Source organism: Megascapheus bottae, chromosome 3, assembly GCF_031878675.1.
Source record: "Megascapheus bottae isolate mThoBot1 chromosome 3, mThoBot2.hap1, whole genome shotgun sequence".
Taxonomy (NCBI): domain Eukaryota; kingdom Metazoa; phylum Chordata; class Mammalia; order Rodentia; family Geomyidae; genus Megascapheus; species Megascapheus bottae.
In genome coordinates, this window is record NC_143511.1 from 68700221 (window position 1) to 68708968 (window position 8748).

Sequence of the window (8748 nt, forward strand, 5' to 3'; positions counted from 1 at the left end):
CTTGGTACCACATATATAGAAAAAGCCGGAAGTGCTGCTGAGGCTCAAGTGGTAGAGCTCTAGCCTTGAGAAAGTCCAAGGACAGTGCTCAGGCCCTGAGCTCAAGCCCAGGACTGGCAAAAAAAAAAAAAAAAAAGAGGACCTTTTAACTTTTAAAAGAGGGGTTGGGGGAAGGAAGGGGGACAAAAACATGAGAAGGGGTATCAAGGTTCAAAAAGTAATGCACCCTTTACTTAATGAATGTAACTGTAACTCCTCTATATATTATCCTGACAATAAAATACAATTAAAAGAAAAAAAAGAGGACCATTCATGAAACTGTTCTAAAGATTCATGGTCATCACTTGAAAGAAGTTAAACCATGAGTCATGTATCTCCCCATCTTAGACAAAGCTTCTGCCTCCTTCACACCCGATGGAAGAGTTTCTTCCCGAGTCTTTATCTAGGCTAGGGTTACCACTAAACATCACCTAACTTCCCCCATTCATAGAAACTTCCAGCTTACTCACAGCAAGGCAAGTTCCAGTCCCTACATTCTACAATTTAAAAGAAAACATTTATGAAATTAGAGCGAATCATGTTGAGTGAGACAAGTCAAGACCAAAAGAACAAAAGGCGTATGGTATCCTTAATATGTGGATATTAGATCCAAGCAGTACAACCATGATGATTCAATATTTGGCTACCCAAAGTGATAGATGTGGTCTTGGAGATGTGAACATAACTACATAGATGAAAAAATCTATGATGGGAAATATACTCTATAGACATAATGTTTTATTACATCTATTAATTTGTATCTATGACATACAAACCCTCAGCGTAATTTTAATCTATGTGCCAGTGATTATATATAGAGATTTCCTTCTTGAATACTTGTTTATTAAACATGACATTTGAAATATGATGTAAAAATCAATGTTAATACATTCTTTAATAAAAAAGAAAACATTTAAACAAAACTTTTCTTGGGACTTGTCTGTACTAGGAACATTTCCCATATTATTTGTGGATGAGAGTTCTGAAAACTGAAATTCTTTCTTGGCCTTCATGGAAATTTTGAATTATTTAAGAAATAAGCAGAGATGAGTTGGTCCCTTTCAAATCAAAAGTGATGCAAAAGGATGGAGGAACAATAGAAGGAAGTTCCATTTCTGATCTCAACCAACTTACAATTTGGTAGATAAACATGAGTAACACGAGAGCCAACTATATAGATCAGGGGAAGACAGGATTAGGTATGATGATATTAGGGTTGAGAATGTTGCTGAAGTAATAATGCAGCTCTTGAGCAAGGGCTGAGGCCTTGAGGTCAAACAAAAGTTTTTTTAAAAAAAAATGTAAGTACTGCATTATAAGGAGGTGACTCTGGGCAAAGTCGTCTAATGGAAAACCTACTGAAGTCAGATGTAGATTCAAGTCCTTATAGCCTTACTTTCGAACTGACTGACTTTGGCTATCTTCCTTTGACCCTCTGCATTAGATGTCTCTGATCTTTTCCTGCCATAAGCTTCTATAACAGTCCATGACTCATCTTGAGGTACAATGAAGATAAAATAAACAAGGGAAGAGGAGGAAAGGGTCATTCAAGATATAAATAGCATGGAGTGAAGGTGTGGGCAATTCATGCTTATCAGATGCCTAACTAGGAAGGATGCTGAGATCTGATTATCAAAGTTCAAAGCCAGCTTAGTCAGGAAAGTCTAAGAGACTCATCTCTAATCAACCACCCAGAAAAGCCTAGTAGTAGTGTTGTGGCTCAAGTGGTAGAGTGCTAGCCTTGGGCAAAGCAAAGCTCAAGGATTGTGCCCAATCAATGAGTCACAAGCTCCAGGACCTACCCCCCCAAAATAAAAATATCTATAAGCAGTATGAATCAGAAAAAAAAGAGAGATGTCTCCAATGCCTTGATAATAGACTATTATCAAGACTTCAGTTCCCACCACAGATCCTCCTTCTGATCCAAATATCAGATCCAAGTCCCATCTCTAAACAGACAGCCAAGTGGTTAAAATATATATATAGAGAGAGAGAGAGAGAATTCACAAGGGTTCTGGGCTGAGAACTTTAACATGTCACCTACTCCAACCCTACTAAAACTACTTTTATGAAGGATTTCTTGAAATAACACACAGGGTTCCTCTGTAGGCTAAAACAGCTAGGCCTCGTGTGATCTGCAAGACCCTATCAGGTATCTCTCTGCTCACTTCATCTCCTCTGAGTCACACGATATCCTCCTTTGCAGTCAATCTTTTTCATTCTCCTTTCCGTACAAATCAATCTGACCATGCTTGTTCTGTCACATAGACAGCCATAGTGTAGACTCAGTTCTTAATTCTTCAGTGCAGTATTTCAATGTCAATCAAGTTTTGGTGACTCATTTCAAATTCTAGGAGATCATTTGGGCATCAGCCTCTAATAGATCTGTAAGTTTTCCAAAATTTCTCCAAGCCTCAGAAGCCAATAGAACTTGTATTCTGTCCTTCTACTGCTGTAAATTAAGTTAAGCTATATTAGTAGATGTTTTTCCTATAGCAAGCAAATCAGCCCAGTATCTGTGCTTCAAGTTATTTGTGTATTATGATTCCCATATCCTCTCAGTTATGATTATGTGAGCTAACCTAAAGACCTGACAATCAATTATAACAGAAAATATTCTTCAACTGCAATGAACTTTTGGGACAAAAATATATCTTAGATTGAGTGCTCCCTTAATAGAGTATCTACCAGTAGAGCATGATGACAAAAATAGGAGATTAAGTTGCACAAAGACATTCCACAAAGACATTCGTTCACATCACAAAAACTTTAGCACTTTTTAGATACAAACACAGGAAAGACAACAGCTAATCATCTTGAATATCATTTACTTTTAGAACAGTTGAGGAGAAGATGGCCAATCTTCCTCTATGACCATAAGGAAACCTTCAAAAGGAGGGAGCTTAGATTTATTTGATGTCAGTCATATACCTCAGACTGCACCAAAGGCTTCTTCACGTCAGTAGCTCAGACCTATAATCCTGGCTACTCAGGAAGCTGAGACCTGAGGATCACAAGTCAAAGCCAGCCCAGTCAGGAAAATCTGTTTTGTTTTGTTTTGTTTTGTTTTCCGGTTGTGAGGCTTGACATCTGGGCCTGGGCATTGTCCCTGAGCTCTTCAGCTCAAGGTTTACCACTCTGACACTTGAACCACAGCGCCACTTCCAGTTTTCTGGTGGTTAATTGGAGATAGGAGTCTCAAGGTCTTTAGTGCCCAAACTGGCTTTGAACCCCAATCCTCAGATCTCAGCCTCCTGAGTAGCTAGGCTTACAGGCATGAGCCACCACACCAGGGGTCTGTTAGGTTTTTATCTCCATTACAAGATAAAAAGAGGAAGCAGGGTGCAGTGGCTCACACCTGTAACTCTAGCTACTCAGGAGGCCGAGATCTTAGGATAGCAGTTCAAAGCCAGCCAGGGCATTAAAGACCGTGGGACTCCCAATTAACCACTAGAAAACCGGAAATGGCACTGTGGCTCATGGGGTAGGGTGGTAGCCTTGAGCTGAAGAGCTCAGGGACAGCGCCCAGGCCCAGAGTTTAAATTCCATGACCAACAAGAACAACAAAAAAAGGCGCTTGCTTCAGCAGCACATATACTAAAATTGGAACGATACAGAGAAGATTAGCATGGCCTCTGCACAAGGATGACACGCAAATTCGTGAAGTGTTCCATATTTTTCAAAAAATCTAATAACAACAGATGCTGGAGGGGATGTGGCCAGGAGGGATCACTATTACACTGTTGGTGGGAGTGCAAACTCCTTCAACCACTATGGAAAGCAGCAGGGCAGATCCTCAAAAGATTAAACATAGAGCTCCCCTATGACCCAGCAATTCCATTACTTGGCATTTACCCAATCCAGAAACAAGGGCATACTAAATCCAGTAGCACAATTATGTTCATTGCAGCACCATTTACCATAGCAAAGATATGGAACCAACCTAGATGTCCCTCAGTCGATGAGTGGATCAACAAGTTGTGGTATTTGTACACAATGGAATTCTATGCTGCTGTCAGAAAGAAGGACATCGCCCCATTTGTAAGGAAATGGAAAGACTTAGAAAAAGTCATATTAAGTGAAGTAAGCCAGACTCAAAGGAACATGGTTTCTTTTGAATGGTTTCCTTCATTTGTCATAATCAGAAACCTTGGGCTCTCCTAGCAAAGACTTGCAATAGAGCAAAACCTAGATACATAAGGCCATATAGTAGGACGCTAAATGTAAGGACCTCCAGGATATAAAAACAAAAGCCATATAGTGAGTGATTGTTGTCCTTAATGTACTGTTATCTCTCATCTCTTTTGCTCTCCCTTGGTTATCTCATATTGTTACAGTATTTCACTTTGTTATGTGATATATTGAATAAATGTGTATTTGGTTATTTGAAGTTGGATAGGGAAGGGGGGAAAACAAGATGAGGGGTGAGGGGAAGGGGGAGGGAAATGGGGACCAAGACATGAGAAAAGGTATCAATGTATGTGAAGTGATGCACCTTCTATCTGGTGAATATAATGTAACCCTTCTATTAATTACAATAAAACATATATGAAAAAATAAATAAATATTCACAAAAAAGGTGAAAAGTGGAGGTGTGGCTCAATAGAAGAGTGCCAGCCTGAAGGAGAAGATGTAAAAGGACAAAAAATCAGTCCTGAGTTCAAGGTTCAGTCTTCAGTCCTCTCTCTCTCTCTCTCTCTCTCTCTCTCTCTCTCTCTCTCTCTCTCTCTCTCTCTCCCTCCCTCCCTCCCTCCCTCCCTCCCTCCCTCCCTCCCTCTCTCTCTCTCTCTCTCTCTCTCTCTCTCTCTCTCTCTCTCTCTCTCTCTCTCCCTCCCTCCCTCCCTCCCTCCCTCCCTCCTTCCCCCCCCCCCCCACACAGTGTTTTCCTCAATTTCTTACCATTCACTTTGCTTCTCTTAAAGTCCAGCTGTCTTTCATTGAATTGGGTCAAGGTCCCCTTGCCAGACTCTATGTGCGCTAATAATGAGATTCAAAGCAACCTTGGTATGTAGCTAGTTCAGTATGCAGAGTATCAGTAACTCAAATGATCTGCTTGTCTTTCCCTCAGCCTCTGCTGATGAGCAATCTGAGAAAGAAATTGTTGACAAATGGTGTACATGCACACACATAAATATGCATGCAAGCAGAGAAAAAAGGCAAATCCTGCACCAAAGCTGTTATTGTCTCCCCGACATTGTTTTGGATGCTATAATCCATGACTAGATGATTAATACTCTATGAGAGGGGGTAAAAAGTCCTTTGCTTTGATCTGATCACAGATACAAGAGTATCTGCAGCCTACCAGATTCATCTACATGTTGAAAAAAATATATATATATACATATATATGGCAATACAGGTAATAATACTTACCTAAGGGAAAAAGAAAAACTGAAACCTCACCCACACAGACATTTTTAGAACTAAGGTGGACCAAATACTGAAGAACCAGAAGAAATTTTTTTTAATATATCAGAATAATCTTCAGTGCTGGCCCTAGGGGAATAAACTAAGTAACCTAATAGGTGTTTTCCATCTTTGAATTTTATGACTAGAATAGTAATGAAGGTTTTAGCTCAGAATTGGGATGCTTCAGACAACTTAGGAGGTCTATAGGAAAAAAAAAAAGCTGTACTATTACTACCCACACCCTGTCTGGCTTAAACTACTGCTGACTGATTTCTATTTTCCTAAGTGTTCACTCACCATAACAAGGATTTTACACACTGTGTGCAATCATCATGCACATATGCATGCAATTATGGCTTGAGATACATAAGCATTTGTGTATAGATGTTTCTTGAAAGGTAATATTCATCCCTGATGCATTGGTTTGTCTGATTTATATTCAATACATAGAGAATGAAAGCATATTTCTTTTAGAAGGGAGAAAGCAGTTAGCTGATGTAGGTTGGAATTTATGGGTCAAATATTAATTCCCTGAATATTTCAGTAAATGAGCATTATATGTCTAACTTGCTATGTTTATCTAAAATGATGTTATATGTTATTTGGGGGGAAGAAGCTACGAGGTGCAGGGAGAGAGAAAGCTATAACTTCATTTAGAGTTCATTATCTACATTACTTAGCCTACCTATTACAATTATTATGATTATGCCTTTGAAGGTAAAAATATGTTCCTACTAATCACAATAATTTCCTTATGATGGTAATGAGTTTGAATTACAGTGCGAAAATATTGAAACTAAACAAGCACCAATGCTCATTCAAAGGTTATTAAGAACAGAAGATTTATCCAGATGGTCTAGAATTATATCAGTTAAATCAATAGTTAAATAGTGTGTGGGTCAAATTCCACAATCTTAAGTTCCATAAAAATGTGGGTTTTGCAATAGTACTTTGTTTAACATTATGAGTAGATGGATATATTAAATGAACATCTTATCATATACAATAATGATTACTAACCTGGGACCTTTGCAAACCCCTATTTATTGAAATGCAATCTGAATCACATAATCAAATTTATCTTTTTGAATGTAAATCTGCTATGGCAGAACTCTCTATGTTATGTGTTTTTTCCATTTCTAAACACACTCAAGCATGCCCACTAAGTGCAAGTAAGAGTTATTTCCATTGTGTAAGTCATTAAGTTCTTCCATATAATTCTTAGGACATAATAAATTGCTATAAAATATGAAATCAAACTGTTACATTTAAAAGCACTCATTGTAAAACATATGGAAAAATAGTTAAAATGTATGGAAAAATAATTGGGAAAATACCTGGATAATTATTTCAGCATTTTATCCTCTCAGACATGTTTAGAAGATGATTGTGTATGTGTGTGTGTGTGTGTGTGCACATGCGTGTGTGTGTTGGTCCTCTGACTTGATCTCATAGCCAGGCTTTTTCATTCATGGTTGGCCCACTATCACTTGAGCCACAGCTTCACTTCCAGCTTTTTGCTGGTTAATTGGAGGCAAGAATCACATGGAATTTCCTGTCTGATTGACTTGGACCCAGCATCATCAGATTGCAGCCTCTTGAGTTGTTATCATTACATGCATGAGCCAACTGTGCCCCACCTGAAGAATAAATTGAATATACAGACATTTCTATTTTTATTTTCCAGTAGTAAGTAGTCTAGTGACATTAAAAAATAACTTTCTTGGTGGTGCAGGCATGGCTTAGGTGGCAGAGCACCAGCCAATGAACGCAAATGTCACATACTCAGTTCAAGTCCCAGTCTCAGACTAAAAATAAAATAAAATAAAATAACTTTCTTGCATGCTCTCCCACCTTGTACTCTCCCAGAAGTGAAGATGCTTGATGTCTATGAAGGCCTACAAGCTCTGATTACATGTAGACCCTACATATACTTTATCAGCCACATGTAGTATTTAGAGTCTATGCAACCTTTACCCATTGCTATGTTCTTTTTTCAACTAATAGTTATTTATTTTGCCAGACATTGTTCTGAATGTTTCATGTGGCTAAAGGCAGAAAAGCAGTCAAGAAGTAGAGAAAAAAAAAACCCTACATTCTTGGGATCAAGTTCTGATTGTTTAATACTGCCTTTGTTAACAATAATTGAACATTATCTCATGCTTATGACATTAGCTATTAGAAATACATTAGGCAGCTAAGTGCCAGTGGTTCATACCTATAAACCTAGCTATTCAGGAGGCTGAAATCTGAGGATGGCAGTTTGAAGCCAGCCCCAGCAGCCACTCAAAAAGAAGTGGGACTGTGGTTCAAAATGGTAGCATGCTAGCCTTGAGCAAAAGAGCTCAGGGACAGCACCCAGGCACTGAGTTCAAGCCCCAGGACTGACAAAAGAGGAAGGAAGAGAAAAAGAGAAAGAGTAGGAAAAAGAGAAAGAGAGAGAGAGAGAGACAGACAGAGAGAGAGAGAGAGAGAGAGAGAGAGAAAGAAAGAAAAAAAGAAAGAAAGAAAGATAGATCAGCCTTGCACCAATTATCAAATATAAAATTTGCCAAAGTTACAAGCAGGTGTTGGAGATGCATATTGAGAATGATATAATAATAACTGCCACCATGATAAACATTTTATATTTAACTACAGGACTATTCTCTTAGATCCAAAATTTGGTGCATGCATTGGGGAGGTAGCTGTGAATTATATATCATACCGATATCATGTAAATTGTAAGTATTGAAAAAGTACCTTTTTCTTCAAAAATGAATAGATGAATAAATGAATTTATTATTGGTTTGACTGCGCAAGAGGTGGGCAAAATTACCATTTTGCAGATGAGTAAACATAGATATAGAACAAAACTATGATTTAAATCCAGTTCTGATGACACTGGTGGCTCACATGCATAATCCTAACTAATCAGAAGATGGGGAGGAGAAGGGAAGGAATATGGAGATGAAGAAAAAAGGAAGAGGAGGAAGAAAAATGAAGAAGAAAAGGAGAAAGAGAGTCAAACCCATTCTCTCATCCAGAGAATGTACCCAGACTGGTGGTCTTTATGTGCAAAGAAGAGAGAATTGCTTCTTGAGTCTAAGCATGGAGTTTTGTTGTTTTGGGATAGCCATGTCAACTTAAGCAAGCAAAGTCTCAGGAGTAGAAACTGGTAGAGGGTAAAAGGCTTGGGATTAGATCTTTTCTGAAATTCATCCAGCAATTGTATTTTATGATTCTAACCTTAATTTAAATAGTCTCAAGTATTTGTATGTGTAACAAAGCAGAATACCATAGTGTTGCAAGAAAAAGAAA

At 38.3% G+C, this 8748-nt stretch overlaps 1 non-coding gene across 1 annotated transcript; it reads left to right on the forward strand.

Moving 5' to 3' along the window:
- Positions 1 to 3612: 3612 nt before the first annotated feature.
- Positions 3613 to 3719, forward strand: LOC150065739 (U6 spliceosomal RNA). The gene has a single exon (XR_016535064.1). It is a non-coding gene; the product is annotated as a U6 spliceosomal RNA (small nuclear RNA).
- The last annotated feature ends 5029 nt before the right edge of the window (positions 3720 to 8748 follow it).